At 39.8% G+C, this 16,241-nt stretch overlaps 1 protein-coding gene across 8 annotated transcripts in view; it reads left to right on the top strand.

Annotated features, from left to right (window-relative positions):
- Nucleotides 1-887: 887 nt before the first annotated feature.
- Nucleotides 888-16,241, top strand: part of SETD5 (SET domain containing 5) — a 79,042-nt gene continuing 63,688 nt past the window's right edge. For all 8 annotated transcript variants that reach the window (XM_028101628.2, XM_028101634.2, XM_088027469.1 and 5 more), the window contains exon 1: nt 888-1,191. The gene's annotated coding sequence lies outside the window, so the exon portion shown is untranslated. The remainder of the gene's footprint in view (nt 1,192-16,241) is intronic.

Below are 16,241 nucleotides of genomic sequence, written 5' to 3'. Positions count from 1 at the left end.
CTCAGTGGTTTCGCTCATTTGGGACCCGAGCCAATGGCATGGGGCCGTTCCCCGGGCTTCAGCAACCAATCAGATGCCGAAGCCGAGCAGGCGGCGGGTAAACCGACTCCCTCCAAGGAAGGGGCGGGTGGCAGGACGCCCGTTCGGGAGGCACTTTCACTGACCCTCCACCCCCCGCGGGAGGTCGACCGCGCCCGCTCCTCCAGCTCTCTCCCCACCCCATCTACCTACCCATCCCACCCAGGGAGCAATGCGAGAGTCCCCAGGCGGCTGCGTACTCTCGAGGCTGTAACTGACAGCCGCTTTACTCCAACCAAAACACGCCATTTGTGTTTTCACACACGGCGGGAGGAGAAGCGGCCAATCAGTGACAAGAGGTGAGCCGGAAGCGCTCCTCCCTCTGCAGGAGCAATGGCTCCGTCCGGATTCGAGCCTTTTCCGCTCTTCTCCCTCCCCCTCCGGTTGCCGCAGGGCGGGCCACACTCTTGCCTGCTTCTGACCACCTCTTTCCCTTCCATCTTAACAAACGTTATACTCCCGACTTCCCGCGGGGGAAGGCGACCCCCCATCTATCAGCCAGACCGTTTCAGCCACCCATCTCCCTCCAGTCCACCGGCCCCCCCCCCCCGCCCACCAGAGTCCCGCTCCCCTACCTAGCCGAGGCTCTCTGAAGAGCCGGAGCCCCAGAGCACAGCCTCTTCTCTAGGCGGCCCCGGCGGCTTCCGCTGATTGGCGGCGAACTGGCCAATGGATGCGGGGCGGTGGGCGGAGAAGCCAATGGCGCGGCGGGAGGGGGCGTGTCCCGGGTGCCCCTGGCGCCGGCGCTGGGAATCCCCGTGCGGTCAGTGGCGTTTCCGCTCGGGCAGCGGGCTGAGTGAGCTGCCGCCGCCGCCGCCGCCGCCGCCGGGGGAGGGGCGGCCGCCGCCCGCCTGCGCTGAGAGACTCACGCAGCCCCAGTCCCGCCAGTCCGCCAACACTGTAGTGCCGGCCCCCCCTCCTTCCCTGGCCCTTCCCCCTCCCCGCCTTTGGCTCGCTCCGCCTTTCTGCCCCCCACCCCCACTTCACGGGCACGGGCCATTCCCGGCCAGGAAACGCCGTGGCGCCGCGTTGGGCCTAACTCGAGTCCTGCTGCCTCCCGGGAGTGCTGTGCGCCGCAGCCCGGGCCCAGGCCCCGGCAGCGCCTGGGACAAGGTAAGGGTCCGACAGAAAAGAGAGACCTCACGACCGGGCCCTGGGGGAGGGAAGGGTCACCTCCTCCGTCTCCCCGCGCTCGCTCTGGGACGTGGGCCTGGCCCTCCCCAGGCTTTTCACAGGAGGATGCTGTCCCTTCTCATCCCCCTCGCTGCCCCCCACACACCATTGCACCCCTCTTTCCCAGGGAGAGAGGCCCCCTTCATAATCTAGTCGACCCCACTACCCTTTTCATGCCTTTCCTGGGTCAGGACGCTTCCCCTCCCCCACGTCTCTTCACCCCTTTTCCTGGGAACTGCCTACTCCACGTTTACCTTTTACTTGAGGATAGGCCTCTCCCTGCCCTCCTGTAAAAATGCACAGGCATACTTTTTTCCCTCTCCCCTAACCCCCACCCCCACCCCCTTTCGCGCGGCCTTGTGACAACTCTGATCTCTGGCGGGGGGGGGGGCCTCGATCCCCCCCCTCCATAATGTTCCTGGACGCCTTCAGTCTCGTTCTTGGGTCCCCATCTCAGATGATTGCTTCTTTTCCCACACTAAAGACGTTACCTTCGCCACCCCCACTTCACGTTCTTGGGCTCTCAGTGGCGTATGCCCCAGTATCTGAGATAGCCTCATTGAATTTGTAGGGTTCGAGCTTGGAGTTGAGCCAGATTGTGTCGTTTTTCCTGCCTTGGGCGTGGAGAGCGATCATTTGAGAACGTCTTTAAAAGCAAAAAAATTTGCCCTTTATGAATTCCCTTTCCCTCTGCGTGGAAGCCAGGGATGTGAGGTGAATGGTGGTAAGATAAAGCCCTGGTTTTTTAAGTAGGTGAATCGCGTGAGAGGGAAAGTTGAACTGTTGGGAAAGCCCCTTCTATGCTAATTTATTCTATAGAGCGCCTTTGCTGGTCTCACTTCGTAGGAATAACTGGTCTTTCTCTTGGATACTGATGCTGCAGCCAGCTCTGCTGGTCTGGGTCAGGGGTGCGTGGATGACCTGCATTTTCTGCTTTCTCATGTTACTTGTGCAATGTGTTCACCAGTAACTCATTTCTTACCCAGAGCTCAGGGTTCCATTGGGCTTTGTCTGCACTTTAGTTCATTTCTCCAGTTTTCTCCCTGGTCATAGTACTGAAAGAGTCCCCAGGTTCTCTGCTAATTTCCTTTATAACTTGACTAAACAAGTTGCTTTTAAATGACATATTTGTGATCAAGGTCATATTTACATTTTTTTGTTGTTGGGCAGATGTTGCATAGCTATACTTTTGATTGGGGAGGATCCAGCTGAGTTGAGTGTTTAGAGATTTTCAGGAGAATGTTGGTGTATCTTATTTGGGAAAATTTCTTGATGGTTAATTTCATGTCATTAATGTTTTTAGGTCATTTTAAGAGAAAAGTTGTAAGTGGTAATTTTAGATGTGTGGAATGTGGATGTGAGCCTAGGACTAAAGCAAGAATATTCACTTAATCAGAGGTTTCTGGGCCTCTTGGAGGACACAGGAAATTTTTTTTATTGGATTTCTTCCAGTTTTCTCAGGAGGGTCATTAGTTTTCTTCTATAGCCCCAAATTCTGGCCCGTTATGGGATTAGAGTCTTCAAGGGTTACTCACACTGTCATTATGTATAGAAAAATGAATTATGTCCTTTGATAAGCCAAGACACAAGGCTCTGTCTCTAGCTGCAAATTTAAATTTGACTATAAAGAGAGTGTTTTGAACATTGGCCTTTTAAAGATGAAAACTTAATCTTCACTCCTAGATTGCTGGCTTAATTTAAAAATAGATATTTGGAATTTATTTGGTGAATTTTGATTTTTTTAGTAAAAGGTCTTAGTTTAAAACTAAAAGGGTGACCTTAGGATTGTTTATTTCTAAAAGCATAATTCCAGCCCTTCTGGCATGGAGCACTGGTCCCAAAAAAAAGAAAAAAGAGTGTGTAAGGAGTGGGGGTGGGGTAAAGAGAAGGTTGTTCCTTTGGGTTGGATCACAGGGGTGAGTATACAAGGCAGCAGCAGCTGCTGGCTTTGGAGCTCTGGTTGCTACGTGAGAAGCTTGAGTAGTGCTGGCTGCTGTCTCCAGGGAAGGACAGCAGTGCAGCGTCCATTAATGCTGTTGGCTGCAGGGAGCTGCACTTAGGCGATGGCTGCTTCAGGACTAAGAAGAAACCTTGCTTTCCTGGGAATTTTGACTGCTGAGCTGGTTTGCATTTTATTGGTGGGGAGATGAGAGTTAGCAATTCATAACCTTCTACCCATTTATGGATATCAGCATCTGCAAAATGGATCACAGTTAAAGACTCTTCTTGTTTGGCTTTGGTTTTTGTTTTTGGGGGGCAGATTTTCGGTTTTTAGCTGAGGATTTGTGCTTAGATAGGTCTGAAAGTTCTGTTAGAGTTTTAATGTTTCAATCCATTTAAAACCAAAGTAATAAGAATTTAAGGATCTTCCAGAGAACCAGAATGGGAAAAATCAGTTCTTTTTTCTGCAACTGACATGTTTCCTCCATCCCTTTAATTATTGAATTAATTTTGATATTTTGTTGTTTGTGTGCCTCCTTCCTTCTCTCGAGTTTTTAGGCCACATTTACCTTATTGAATAGATGTTTTGCTAAACATATTACTACATTTGGAATTGTAAACTCTAAAAAGAACTCTTTTTGGAATGATTTCTAAATATAAATCTCAGAAGTATTTTCTTTATTTCTGTATTAGTATAGATTTTTCTCGATTAGATTATTTCTTTGACGTTTGACTTATAAAATTGATTCATTATATATATGTTGGATGTAGTCTTGTAAGATCACAAGGATGTGTGTTTGGCCATGATCCATTTGAAATAAAGGATGGACCAGAAGGAATATTCAGAAATCGAATAAGTCTAGAGTGCAGGATACTTGAAAAGATAGCCTCTGAGCCCCTTATGTGGTCTCCCCTTCCCCCACAGCTCTTGCACATTAGGCAGACCTTTGATTAGGCAGAACAGTTTGTTGAATATGGAAGTACTTGAAGGAAAACCACCACCCAAATATACCACAACTTACATAGTATCTAACAGATGTCAATGTGTTTTCTTCCCCCTACCCCTCCAAGACTCTTGCATCCTATTTTTCCCCCAGAATTTTGATATTTTCAGTTTCATGTAAATGTACTTAAATCCCACAATCATCTATAATGTGTAATCTGACTCTGGCATTTGTGGCAGGGAACCAAAAAGAATGGAAATGAGTTTTGTCATTCACAAATGTGGGTTGCATTGTCTCTTAGTGATACAAACAGATTAATGAAATAGAACCTTTAACGAATAATATTTTAGGTGGTTCTGTTCTTATTAGTATTATATATAAAAGGTGCTATATCAAATAAAGATGGTTTCACTCATACTCGCTGTTTAACATAGCTTAGATATAAATGTAAATGTCTTCTAGTTTTAAGTTATTACATAACATGAAAGTTACCTTATAAAAGAATTGCTTTTTCACTTGTATTTTCTATTGTTTGGAACCCTTTGATCTTGATGTAATCATTTTCTGAAAGATCATAGAGGCCCTTTTCATAGGATTTATTTAACCAGTATGCTTGAAAATTTTTGTATCTTCTGATCCTGTTTCGTGTCTAGGAAGTTAAATACTTTCTGAACTTATTCTAGGCTTTCTAGTGGAGGGTTGACATCTCATTTTTTGCTTTTGGACAGGAAAATAATATAGTGCAAAATGGAGATGTGCAGACAACCGCTCTTGCCTTACCCTCTTCGTGTTGAAATAACTTAATGAAACATGAGGCCATAGTTAACAATCATCGGATACATCTTATTGAAAATTGGATTATGATCTAGAATAAAATTTTCTTCTAATTTCTGGTTCTGCTTTGGTGATTTGTCAGCTCAGTCTGAAACTAAAAGGCTTAGCAGTGAATTTTACTTATTAAAAAACTTCCAGGTATTGAAAACTAAAACTTACTGATAGGGATATTTTTTTTAAGATAAAACTTACTTTGAACTCTGTAAAATGTGTAAGATAATGTATATTTAGTAATACAACTAGTAGTTATTTATAATTTGATTAAAAACATTCTCTCAGGAGTGCTTGGGTAGCTCAGTTGCTTAAGCTTCCTATTTGATTGATATCAGCTCAGGTCTGGATCTCAGGGTCATGAGTTCAAGCACCGCGTTCGCGTTGGGCTCCGTGCTGGGTGTGGAATCTACTTGGGAAAAAACCCTTTCAGACGCAGTCCTTAGAAAATAAGTGTAACGCATCTGTGATAGACAAGAATTGGTACCTTTCCTTACTGCCAAAAATTCCAAAATATGTGATGAAATGGCACTCTTAACCTTCCACTTGCTATAGCAATCTCTCTTGTGGTAAAGATTCAGAGAAATTCATGAAAGATAGAATACCATTTCTTTATTTATCAATATATATTTTATTAAATCATTTAGAATCTTATGAAAAGTGTCCTATTGTATATTCAGTTCTAAATTGATACCCAGTAATGGTTGTGGGACCTGCTGTTAGAAAGCATCACTTTAGAAAAAGCTCTTAACACTTTATGAAGGAAACCATGAGAGATGATAAAGAAACAATGACGCTAAATCTCAGCCTACTTTATAGGAGCCTTCACTGAACAAGGAATATGTAATCCCATCCTGTCTCACTCAGTTTTTCCATCATACTGATTTTGTTTGCTGAATACCTCAGGGAGAGATGTAAGGGTCACATTAAGTATCTTTGATAGAAACACAAGGAAAAGGAATTTTTTGCTTATTAGAATAGTATCTTCGTATTGTTAAAACACTAAGATTATTAGCGAGTTTTGCTTTATGTATACGAGTGTTGGTTTGGTCTAACCTCTTTTTCTTCTGTGCTTTTCTGTCTTCCTTGTAGTCAGAATTTTCGGAGTTTAGATGGCAAATTGAAGTAGTAAGAATCATTTCCTTAGCTATGTTGGTTATGTGTATACACCCAGAGCTGGGGATACTCTTTGGCCTATGTTATGAATCATAAAATAAGCAGTGGATATAGGAATTTGTAAGAATTTGTTTCTGTCTGGGGACTCAAGTTTTTGATGTGCTACCTAATCAAGGGAAAATGACGAATTCCTTGCTGCTGTATTTGAAAAATAGATGGAAGCATGGGAGGAGCCTGAGACTTGCAGCAGGATTTGGTCTGAGTAGAAAAGGAAGATTTTTGTTTCAAATTGCCAGCTGCTTATGTCAGACTGACTCCCTTATTATGCTTTTAGTTGGCCTGTCAATATGGCCAAACAGCTAGATAAGTGCGGGGCAGGACAAAGGGCTCTTTACACAGCGGGGAGGCAGTGTTGGTGGGGGAGGGGCAAGAGGTAGGAAAGGCAGGAGGAGGAGGTTCTTTTCCCTGGGAGATTATTCAGTTTGGCATACAATTAAAGAAATCATTTACAGTTCCCACTCGAGCATTGAATTTGTGCCAACTATATACTCTTAATCCCAAATTTAGTATATCCCTGAATATGTGGTAAGGACCCATTGCCTCCTCCAAAGAAAAATAAAAAACTAAAGCTTTGTATAGGTTAAAAGAAAACAAATCCTATGCCCTCCACTCTCCTATATACAAGTCACCTCCTGAGGAAACCAGTTCTAGAGCATCTGACAGCTGAATTCTCATTAAGAAATGGAAAAGAATATTTTATCTGCATAAAACTTTTATGTTTCAATATATATATTATTTAGATTGGGATTAGGCCAGAATAGGTAGAATAATTTGTTTAGCTTTGTGAAAGAGTTGCATATTGTTAGCTCCAATTTTATTTTGTTTTATTTTTTAAGATTTTATTTGTTTATTTTAAGTAATCTCTACACCCAGTGTGGGGCTTGAACTCACAACCCCGAGATGAAGAGTCACATGCTCTACCTACAAGCCAGCCAGGTGCCCCTGTTAGCTCCAGTTTTAGACCAGTAATATGGAGAACACCCTACAGGATATATGTGTTGGATTGCCATCATATAAAATGCCAACTGTCTGATCTCTACTTCCTGGAGAACCTGATATTCCCTGGAAATCCCAAGGTGCCCTCCCCCCTTTTTAGGTTAGGCACAACCTAGTTTGATACATTTGTACTCAGCTCCCAGCAGAAAGTGGGGTGGTTGCATCTAGCTTATTAGAATAATATGAATCATGGAGTTGGAAGAGATTTGTCAGTTACCTGGCCCTTTAAGCAAAATCACAATGAAATATTTCAAAGTTTGGCCCCTTTTTGAAGTTTTCGTTAAAATGTTAAACCAGTCAGTGTCCTAAATAGTATTTTTGGTTAGTTTTATTTATTTTTTTTTAAGATTTTATTTTTAAGTAATCTCTGCACCCATGGTGGGGCTGGAACCCACAACCCTGAGATCAAGAGTACATGCTCAGTCGTTAGGTGTCTGCCTTCGGCTCAGGTCATGATCCCAGGGACCTGGGATCGAGCCCCGTGTCGGGCTCCCTGCTCAGTGGGAAGCCTCTTTCTCCCTCTCCCACTCCCTCTCCTTGTGTTCCCTCTCTCGCTGTTTCTCTCTATCAAATAAATAAATAAAATCTTTAAAATAAATGTCAAACAGTACATGTATGCCAGTTCCTTTAAAAATATGTGTATAAAAGAATTTGCATTCACATTACAAATTAAATAGTTATTTGGATTAAAAAAGATTCTTTTATAAAGAAGTATATGCTAAGGTTCTTTTAAATGCTTAATATATTTTAAGAGAATTTGATTTTTGGAGATAATTGGTTTGAACTCAGTTTTCCAAGAGTATATCTGTTAACTTGCATTGAGGTACCACCTGTATTGCAATGTTATTAAACTAGCCTTAAAGCTTTGCCTTCTATCCAAACTGTGCAGGAGATGGTAAAGGGAACTGGAATGCTAACTTTTGCTCATGGTTTTGGACCTTGTGACTCTTAGCAAAGAAGAGATATTTTAACTTAATAGATAACTAGAAAAAATGGTCTTTAAGGCACATTCTCATATTAAGCAAACCTGATCAAGTTTTGTGTCATTTCCCTCTGTAAAAGAAAGATACATGTATTACCCACTTATCATTATATTGTTATGTGTAATGGTTTTTGCAGTAATGATACAAAGTTTTGACCTGAAAAGGGAAATTTGAGAGACCAATTATTATTGCCATTAGTTAGGTTTTTTTATTAGTGAAATAGCAACAACGTGAACATGAAGTTCAGTGAGCTATATTTTATATTACCATAAAAATTTAGGGTAGTCATTTCTTCTCTTTATAATTCGCTCACGTGGATTATTTCCATAGATTTGTGGCACTAAAATAGAAGCCATCTAGTTTAAAACCTGGCCTCCATTCCACATCGTTTTCTCTACATGCACAACAATGCTAGCATAGAGTAAACATCCTTTCACACACATGTGCATGTACACACACACGCCTCTTCCCAAATAACTAGAAATCTCTTCATTTTGGGTTCTTCTGCTACTTAATAGTAGCAGAATCTTGCCAGAGGCCCTAAAAGGTTTGGGATGGGGGGAGGGGCAAATTTTGATCCCAGAGGTTATGATAACTGCTTTGGTTCCCAAAACAGCTAACCTGAGTTCCAGTGAGACCTCACCAGCAGTAGACGAGAATGGAGGTGAAACAGCACTGTACTTCATCTTGCCTGTGCAGCTGCTCCACCTTATTTCCTGCCATTATTGTCCCACAACGGCTCTCCCCAGCAAAAAAGAAACTAGGACAAAGAGGGAAAATTGGATGGGCTCATAGGATTTTTTATTATGGTTAGGTTGTGGCTTTGTTTATAAGTATTTTAAGTACAAAGTTAATTTGTCTTGGGGCGCCTAGGTGGCTCAGTCGGTTAAGCGTCTGCCTTCGGCTCAGGTCATGGTCCCAGGGTCCCGGGATCGAGCCCCACATCGGGCTCAGGAAGCCTGCTTCTCTCTCTCCCACTCCCCCTGCTTGTGTTCCCTCTCTCGCTGTCTCTCTCTCTCATAAATAAATAAAATCTTTTTAAAAAAAAGTTAATTTGTCTTTAAAAGTCAGTAGTCAAAGAGATTTTATAACTTCAGTATCTTCCATTTTGTTTCTTAATAAACCATTTCAGATTCTTAGCCTTACAGGAAAAAAAAAAAGTTTTTAAGCATACTTAATTTTCATTGGCTGTTCACACAATCATTATTACCACCAGATGCCACCTCGAGTGTTAACTTGAAGAAAGGGAGAAATATCTTCTGTGGATAATGTTTGCAATTTTATTGGGAATTACTTATTTGCGTTAACATAGACCTATGACTAAAATAAGGTTAAAGAGTTAAACGTTTACATATGTTTGTCCCTTTACCTTAGTGGAGGTGAAATTGTTTGCATACAAATTTTTCATCCTTCAGGTTCGTTCTTCAAGCTGCATAATTTATTTTCTTCAAGACTTCTCTTTCCCATATCACCACCCCAAACAGATTTTATTTTTATCATTTATATTGTCTTCTGATGCTATTTTCTTCTCCCCACTCCTGAAATACGAAGAGTCAAATAAAACCCAGTAATCTAATAAGTTGTGTGTACTGCTGAGTATAGTAACGGATTATTTCATAACTCTTAGGAATTATGATCTGGTTAGGATGTTCTAGTATCATGTTAGCATATTTTGTAATGTTAACATGTTAATTTTAACATATGTCCATATGGATCTCATTGTTTGATATTTGCACCCATTGTTTGTCATTTTGTAGGAGGTTGTTGTGGTCGTGTTCCCCCTACCCCCTCTGGTCTCCATGGTTTTTTATTCCTGCCCTCTTACGATCTTTGGCCTATGTTGGAAAATTCTATTTCTTTCTGCCAACCTCAGTGCATGCCACAACACATACAATTTGTACTCTCACATCTTTGTGAAGGAGGATGATTTCTAGTTAATAAGCAACTGTTAGGGCATTCCCAGTATCCAAGGAAGGTTTTAAGTGGAAGGACCTGTTGGCAATTAGACTGCCTCTGCATTTATGTTACATTTTCCTTTATTAATATAGGCTGTTGAGAGTTGACTTGTTTGTATGAGAAACCAGACAGAAAGGGAAGAGGTTACTTAAAAAATAAAAGTTTATTATGATAAAGTTTGGGTTAGAATCTGAAGGGCACTTTTTAAAACTTTAGTTCTAAAGACAAAAGAGTTTAATCTAAAATAGAACAAAGAAAAAAGGGCTTTCAGGGCAGTATGATTGATTGCATGCCGAATGTAGCATTAGATTGTATGAATGCATACATTTTTATTTTCTCAATTTCTATGGTGCAAATTACTGTGGCCATACAAATTTAATGTCTTTATGCCCACAGCCTGAAAACTATTAAGTGAAATGACAAATAAATAAATAACAGGAAAGTCTGAGGAATATGTAGAAGCAAGTCCAGATTTTTAAAGTCTCTTTTTAATTATTTTTGTTCTTGCTGGACATATTTAGTTTTATTTATGGCAATTAGAACTTTAATGTCATAGCCTAGTAATAGAACAAAATAAGGGTAGGTTGACATGGTGTCAGTGCATATTTTAGAATGAGACTAAAATTGTTTCATATTGTTACATATTTTCATATTTAGGCTACTTTTATTGAAAAAGTTTACCCAATATTTGAAAACCTATGAAGTGGCATAAAATACAGGTTGAATGGGTAGTCATATTATTGGTGGCTCGTTATATAAGCAATAGTAAAACCAGATATTTACTAAAAATCCCCAAAAGAAAATTAGGCTAGCATCACTTATGGAGCTTTGAATTTACTGTAGCCAAACTACTTAGAACAAAACAAGTAGGTAATAATGCCAACCCCAAGGCTCTTACTTTGGAGCCTCAGCTGGTTGACCTGACCCAGATGTTTTTACCTCTTCCTAACTTAACTCCTAGGTCACTAAGATTTGAAGTGTTACTGGGAATAAGGTATCTGTTCATCAACTGAGTAGGAGTCTTAGCTGGCCATGTGGAGGCCCATGAGAAGACCTGTATTTTAAGAGAAGCAAAGCTCTTGAGTAAGTGTAACTTTTCCCTCCATAGTTTGTCATGAATAGTTGGTATGAAAAGGAATGGCTTGAAGCTTGTAGAATAAACTGAGCAACAAGAAGAGACACAGACATCCCACTTTATGAAGTAACTATGTGCCAGGTAAGAAAGAGGGAAAAAAATTTTATAGAATACTTTAGTTTTTCTGAACTTCATAATATTAGGAATGTGTTTCTTTGGAAAATCATTACGCAGAGGACTGAGCTGAATATCTTTTGTGAAAACAGTAAAAAAATAAATTTAAACTTTTATAGATTGAGTGTATGTCTCGATTTCCCTGGGACAGTCCTGGTTTATGCCTACCACATAATTAGTAATAGCCCCCCTTTCACTCTCAAAAATGTCCCAGTTTGGACCATAAATTATACGCTCGCCCTAATTATAGAGGATCGTGGAACTTTTCTTGACTACATAGCAACCAAATTTTCTTTTATATAGCTCTTTGATTCTCCTCTCTGCTAGGATTTATCTGTTGGCCTGTCTGAACCCCTGTTTCCACCTGAGCAGTTCTTGGAACATCTTTCTTTTACTTGTTGGTGAGAGAGGGGATATATACAGATTTGATAATTACAAATACAATAAAATAGAGGGAAAAAAATGAATTCCTTTTGGCTTTTATTTAAACCATTCCATTTGGGGATGCCTGGGTAGCTCAGTCAGTTAAGCATCTGCCTTCGGCTCAGGTCGTGATCTCAGGGTCCTGGGATCAAGCCCCACGTTGGGCTCCCTGCTCAGTGGGGAGTCTGCTCTCCCTCTGCTCCTCCCCCCCCCAGCTTGTAGGCTCTCACACTCGCTCTCTCCCCCCTCTCAAATGAATAAATAAATCTTTTAAAAAATATTTTTAAATTTTTATTTATTTGACAGAGAAACAGCAAAAGAGGGAACACAAGAAGGGGGAGAGGGAGAAGCAGGCTTCTCTCAGAGCAGGGATCCTGATGCGGGACTCGATTCCAGGACCCTGGGATCATGACCTGAGCCAAAGGCAGACGCTTAACTACTGAGCCATGCAGACGCTTAACTACTGAGCCATCCAGGTGCCCCTCAATGAATAAATAAATCTTTTAAAAAAATAAATAAACCATTCCATTGGGATAAGGTCTGTACGTTGCATTAGTTTGATAAATTTGAGTCTTTCTAGTTCATAGATTCTCTTTCTCTTTTATATGTAATATACTTGTTAAATTTACCATTGTGTAAAGAGTTCGTACTCCCTGGATGTTGGAGGTTTTATCTCCATGGTGTCATTTAACATGTTCTGTTAGATGACCACCCCGTCCACATTTCATGTAAATTAGTTATTAGATGGATTGTAAGTATACTTTATAATAGTACTGTGTACTTCCATTAAGAGTTACATAACATAGGGATACCTGGGTGGCTCAGTTAAGTGTCACCTCTTGATTTGGGCTCAGGTGTCCTGGGATTGAGCCGGGTGCATTGGGCTCTGAGCTCAGGAAGGAGTCAGCTCAGGATTCTCTCTTCTCTCTTCCTGCTCAAGTGCGCTCACTCTCAGATTCTCCCTCTGGCTGTCTCTTTGCTCTTTCTCTCTCAAATAAATCTTTTTTAAAAAAAGCGCCTGGGGGGCTCAGTTGGTTAAGCGACTGCCTTTGGCTCGGGTCATGATCCTGGAGTCCCGGGATCAGTCCCACATCGGGCTCCCTGCTCAGCGGGGAGTCTGCTTCTCCCTCTGACCCTCTTCCCTCTCATGCTCTCTATCTCTCATTCTCTCTCTCAAATAAATAAATAAAATCTTTTTTTAAAAAAGTTACATAATATCTACCTATGTGATGTTAAGCTGCTGTTGGTATTCATCAGGTGGATCAGCCATTCCTAAACTTTATGCTCCTAAATATTGAAAGCCCCAAAGAGATTCAAGGATCATATCGAGATTTACCAGATTAGAAATTGAAACAAAAATTTTTAATTATCAACTAATTTTAAAATAATGGTAACAAATCCTGCTAAAATAAATGACATTACTTTTATGAGAAAACAAAAAAAGAATAACTATATTTCCAAATTTTTTTAAAAGTGGCATTGTTTTACATCTTTGCAAATCTCTTCAGTGTCTGACTTAACAGAAGACAGCTGCTTTCTCACGGCTGCTTCTCCATTTAATTTGTTGTGATAAGTTGTATTGGTTGAAGACTGAAGAAAAGCTGGCCTCACGTTGATAAGTAATTGAAAAGACAAAGACTGCACATACCCCTGAAAGAATCTTGGGAACTTCAGCAGTTCTCAAACCACAAGTTGAGAACAATGGGCCTAGATCCATTATTGCCTTTATGGTTGCAAAGTGGTGGTATTTTATCACTACCTCATTTATTTTCTGTAGTACTCCCTCTTCTGTATTTGGTTATCCTACGGTACATTTTGAATGCAAAAGGCAAGATCAGTGTTTTTTTTTTCCCCCTTAACAGTTTTCAAAATAATGGGTTGGTAACCTAGCAGCCTCCATAGGTGATCAATGAAGTGTTATTATTGTGTACTTATGGTCTGAAATATGTTTGATATGTTTCAGTCTCTTGCAGTTATTATTTTTGACATTCAGATTGTCCCACATTTGGCTGTTGTCTTTTAAGCACTTTTTACTCATTCTCTGTTGTTTCCTGGCTTATTTTTTTTATTGGTTCCCTTCTAGTATGACAGGATGTTCCAGGATCATTTTGTGCATTTCCTGGCCAAACCTGGAATTACTCATTTCTGCAACACACTGGTTTCTTTCGGGGGGAATGGTACCTAGAGACCACAGTGTGGGTGCTAGGAGTGTTCATTGCTCTTGGGTTGGTCCTTGTTTCTAGATCTTTTCAATGAACAGGACTGGTTATTCGTATTTGGTAACTTTTATTTGGAATTCAATACTACATAATTTTTTATATAAGTCTAACTTCTTTTCCCCATTCCCCAAACCCCAGTTTCCACTAACACCAGTGCCATTACTCTTTGTTTTGTCCCACATTGCACACACAACAGTTTTACAACACTCAAACAATATGATCACTGGAAAGTGAGTTTGTTTATATATACCCCCCTTTTTTTAGGATTATATCCCTCTAAGGATATACCATCACATGTTTTAAAGTCACTTGGAATAATTTTTTTCTATGTGGCTATGCCACCAACTTGATATACAATGAGGTTAGTTTGTTTCAACTAAATCTCAGATTTTTCAGGGATTGCTTTTGTTTTATTATTACGTAAAATAGCATTACTAAGTGAAGTGTACAAATCTGCCTGTAGTCAGGGAAATCTGGCTTACAGTCTTTTCCACCCTGTTCTCTTCCTGTCCCTATATGTAAGACCTGACAGATTCATCATGAATATTTAAAGTGATTTTGTCATAGTATTTCTATTATAACACAAAAATCATTTAAGTTAATTTACTAAAACTGTATGCTTCTAGATTTTTCAGTAACAATTATTTTTAGCCCATATAAGAGGATCATGGACTTTTCTGTTCTTCTAGGAACCAGAATTTCTTGCCTTAATATATATAATTCAAGATAAGAAACTTCCTTTCTCTAGTAAAAATGTTCTCTCTTGAAATGCTAGATCATTTTCCATTTGTCTCTGATGATTTCCAGTACTTAAACCTGGCTACCACTTGGGACACTGGTGCTCCTTGTAGTAGAAAGCTGATCAGTTAACATTCCTTGAATGATTCCCTCTTAGACCTGAAAATATATAGTATCTTAGAAAGGATGTCATCTACTGTCTAACATTGTCATTTAAAATTCATATTATTTGATTTTATAAGTCTTAAATATTAAATCTTTTAAAATCATAAACCTGTTGAATGTGAAATCTGTTTTATCCTTTTGAACTATAATACCTAAAAGAAGTAATATTATCATATCATATCATATGGTTTCCTTTTCTGTGCAGAAGGTTTTGGTTTGATGTAATCCTACTTGTTTATTTTTTATTTTGTTGCCCTTGTTTTCAGTGTCAAATCCAAAATCATTGATGAGATCAATGACAAGAATCCTGCGCTCTATGTTTTCTTCTAGGAGTTATACAGTTTTAGATCTTAGATTCAAGTTTAATCCATTTTGAGTTGATTTCTGTGTATGGTGTAGGATAGGGGTCTAGTTTCATTCTTTTGCATATGGATTTTCAGTTTTCCCAGTGCCACTTATTGAAGAAACTGTCCTTTCCCCATTGTATATTCTCGATGCCTTTGTTGAAAATTAGTTGCCTATATATATACATATATAGACTTACTTCTGCACTCTCTGTTCCATTGATGTATGTGTCTGCTCTTATGCAAATACCATACTTTTTGACAACTACAGCTTTGTCGTATAGTTTCAAGTCCAGAATTATGCTGCCTCCAGCTTTGTTGTTCTTTTTCAAGACTGTTTTGGCTATTCAGAGTCATTTGTGGTTCCATAGAAGGAATTTCAGGATTTCTTTTTCTATTACTGTGAAAAATACCATTGGCATTTTGAAAGGTATTGCATTGAATCTGTAGGTCACTTTGGATAGTATGGACATTTTAAAAGTATTGATTCTTCCAATCTATGAGCATGGACTATCTTTCCATTCATTTGTGTCTTCAGTTTATTTCATCAGTGTTTTGTAGTTTTCATTATATAGATCTTTTACTTCGGTGGTTAAATTTATTGCTAAATAAATTAATTTGATGCTATTGCAATTGGATTGTTTTCTTAGTTTCTCTTTCCTGTAGTTTGTTGTTAGTGTATAGAACAACTGATTTTTGTACTGATTTTGTATCCTGCAGCTTGTTTATTATTTATACGTTTACAGCTGTTATTTATTAACAGCTTTTTGGTAGAATCTTAAGGGTTTTCTAGATAAGATACCATGTCATTTGCAAACAGACAATTTTACTTCTTTTTTTATTTGGATGCCTTTTATTTCTTTTTCTTGTCTAATTACTCTGGTTAGGACTTGCCAGTGCTATTTTGAATAAAAGTGACAAGAGTGGGTATCTTTGTCTTGTTCCTGATCTTAAAGGAAAAGCTTTCAGTTTTTCACCATTGACTATGATGTTAGCTGCAGGCTTGTCCTGTATGGCCTTCATTATGTTGA

This window comes from Eumetopias jubatus, unplaced genomic scaffold (assembly GCF_037043125.1).
Source record: "Eumetopias jubatus isolate StellerSeaLion01/CBP00866 unplaced genomic scaffold, mEumJub1_p1.0 scaffold_1, whole genome shotgun sequence".
NCBI classification, from domain to species: domain Eukaryota; kingdom Metazoa; phylum Chordata; class Mammalia; order Carnivora; family Otariidae; genus Eumetopias; species Eumetopias jubatus.
Note: the sequence above shows the minus strand (reverse complement) of the source record. Positions and strands in the feature narration are given on the sequence as shown.